Raw genomic sequence first — 3,317 nt, 5'->3', positions numbered from 1 at the left:
CACGAACGGAGACTCAGAAGGCCATTATGAGAACGATGGCGAGTTTACAGACACTGAAAGAGCTACAGGCGGACACTACGAAAAACGAAGATCAGTTGTCAGACACCGGAGGGACCAGAGAAGCACACTACGAGAACGACGATCAATTCTCTGAAGATGACTCGAGAAAGAACTCCCACAAGACCGTCCCAGGTCACCAGGTCAGCGGGGCACCAGGGAAAATATCCTCCGCTGCGAGAGCCAAAAGGAACAGGCGCCGTCACAACAAGAGCGGCTTGGTTAAAACAGGAGCAACGTCAAGCAACAAACCTGTCGAAGCGGCTTCAAATATTGTTGTTGTTCATGCGGAGGTACACACAGTTTGGACACTACGACAACGAAAGTAAAGACGGGGGACGAAAACTCGAGCGACATCAACGCTACGACTGCCTCAGCCAACAGGACATCTGGTGACAAAGAACGAACGTCTGGGCACTACGACAACGACAAGACCGCCAAAGTTTCGGACAATAAAAGCGATGATGACAGTGACTCATCAGATCACGACTATATGTCGTTACCAGAGAACAGCGTGGTGGGAAGACATGTTGGACACGAGGAGGATAAAAATCCTGTCTCCACTTCTGCAAGTGAAGCTGAAGTATCAGAGAATGAGTATGTGACGCTTCCTGGTACGGAAAATGACGGCGAGAACTCTGACCACACTTATGTGACTCTTCCTGGTACGGAAAATGCCGGCGAGAACTCTGACCACACTTATGTGACGCTTCCTGATACGGAAAATGACGGCGAGAACTCTGACCACACTTATGTGACTCTTCCTGGTACGGAGAATGCCGGCGAGAACTCTGACCACACTTATGTGACGCTTCCTGGTACGGAAAATGACGGCGAGAACTCTGACCACACGTATGTGACGCTTCCTAATACGGAAAATGCCGGCGAGAACTCTGACCACACTTATGTGACGCTTCCTAGTACGGAAAATGCCGGCGAGAACACTGACCACACTTACGTGACGCATCCTAGTACGGAGAATGCCGGCGAGAACTCTGACCACACTTATGTGACGCTTCCTGGTACGGAAAATGACGGCGAGAACTCTGACCACACTTGTGTGACACCTCCTGGCACAGAAAATCCTGCAGCTGTACAATTGAAAACGCTACAGGAAGACGGACACATTTTTACAGCTTCCGTCACAACTTTTTCCGACTTAAACTACAGTTCAAGTTATGTTGATGTGACGGTTCCTGAAACAGACAATGCTGATCAACAGCAAGGCGAAATGGATAAGTAACAAGTGTCGAAATAGCCACAGCAGGGTCCAACGAAGTCTAATCACTTTTATGTAACGTTGCCAGACACAAAAACTGCATGGGAGGAGTAGGGTGGTATTCTGATAATAATATCTGAAAATCCTATGACAGAGATGTCCAAATGTATATATACGTAGATGGATTATCCAAGTCACAAAACTGTCTTGTCTATAATGAATGTATATAAAAGTGAGAACGGCAGGACTAATGTTATTGGCCGGTTTTAAAGTAGTCTCTCACTTCGAGAAAGACAATGGTTCAAATCTTCATAATACCCCCGTCACATTGTCGACGAGCTTCGGCCGTATTTGTCAATCGCCGAAAGATCGGCCAATTTTGAGATCGACCGACGATCGCGCGTATTTTTGCCTTGAAAAACGTCGCCGTCACATTGTGCGAGGCTCGGGCGATCGCTTGGCAATGCATCTATGATAATGAAGTCCCTATGACATGGCACGCAGAATAAGCAAGGCCGTGTATCCACCAAAAATGAATAGTTTAACCAATTTTTATGTTTGACCTGTCGTTATATTTTTTAAGCAAAGTAATGGAGCGGACTGGCAGAATAAAACAGAAATACAAACAGGAATTCCGTGAAGGATCCAACTCAAATACTACCACAAGAGCCACAAATTTACACTACCGTCTGGTCAACACAACGACCACCTTTTTAACCAGACAGGAGTCGGCCGAAGCTCGCTCGACACACGGGCGTAAGTCGCCCGAGTTACGGTCGACGATCTATCGATGCTCGCACGATCTATAGACCATTCAACCAAAACGTACAACAAGACATAATTATTATTGTATCAAAATCTTTTTATACACGGATACCTGAACAAAGCTAATAAGATATATTGTTCTAAAACTTTGCCTGTATACTTCTGTCTAAAATAGTATGAATCTTCCGGTAAACAAGCCATTCAATGTCAACAAAGTAGACAGAGGTAAAAAGACCCATGCAATATAAACTTCAACTAGTAAGTAATATCTATCACATGACGTTATTTTGGGCACCCTAAGAAAAAAGTCAACCTCATTCCAGAATGAACAAGTGTAAACGTCAATTTATTATACAATCTTCTGAAATAAGGCCACACACCTCCTAAAGGGACAAAGGTAAAGAATTTCATGTGCGTTCAATCAGTTGAGGTCAAAATCTAGGCATTTGGCCTTATATACTTAAAACCTTGTCATCTTTTTAAAGTGGTTTTGTTTATTAACGAATGTTGATTTAACAAAAGGACAAAAAGGACGATTTTGTCTATTTTTATCCTTTCTCGTAAACATAACTTTAACAATCAATGGGACGTTGCTCCTGCAGACTTTACACAGTATACTGTCAATGCAATCTGAAATAAATGTCACAGGTGCTGAATAAATAATAACTTCACAGGAGCTCGGCCGAGGCTCGTAGAACCTTCGTCCGACACTGGCACGAAGCTCGCTCGAAGCACGCACGATTTAAAAAACTTTACGCAAGTCGGGCGAGGTACGGAAGAGGGTCGCCCGAATATTTCGCGAAGCTCGCGCGAGGGTCGACCGTATTCAGCGACCGTCGCCCGATTTTCAAAGACGAAATACGGCCGAGACTCGTGGGATGTACGTCCGAATATCGGTCGACTCTCGGCCGCACAGGGGCGAGCTACGCGCGAGCTGGAAACGAGCTCTGCGACTTCAAAAATCGCCGGCGACTAGTCGCTGATGTTAAGAACACGTTTCGCGTGTCAGCGAGCTTCGGCCGACTCCAAAAAATCGTCGGCGATCCCGAAAATTCGCGCGATGCTCGACGGAACATCGGGCGTACTACGGCCGTAAATGTCGTTTAGAGGTCGCCAACTAGTCGGCCGATCGATTTACGCGCAAAGTGACGGGGGTATTACAAATGGAAAAAGATGGAGTTGGTTTGTATAAAAGGATAGATTTAGTAGGAATGATTGATTTTGTTGTTTCAATTCTTAGTTTCTTTGTACTGGCAGGGCTGCATTTAAATTTGTC

At 45.4% G+C, this 3,317-nt stretch overlaps 1 pseudogene; it reads left to right on the top strand.

Moving 5' to 3' along the window:
- The first annotated feature begins 25 nt into the window (after nt 1–25).
- Nucleotides 26–1,577, top strand: LOC109464940 (annotated as a pseudogene).
- The last annotated feature ends 1,740 nt before the right edge of the window (nt 1,578–3,317 follow it).

This window comes from Branchiostoma belcheri, unplaced genomic scaffold (genome assembly GCF_001625305.1).
Source record: "Branchiostoma belcheri isolate BF01 breed outbred unplaced genomic scaffold, Haploidv18h27 scaffold1434, whole genome shotgun sequence".
Lineage (NCBI taxonomy): Eukaryota > Metazoa > Chordata > Leptocardii > Amphioxiformes > Branchiostomatidae > Branchiostoma > Branchiostoma belcheri.
Note: the sequence above shows the minus strand (reverse complement) of the source record. Positions and strands in the feature narration are given on the sequence as shown.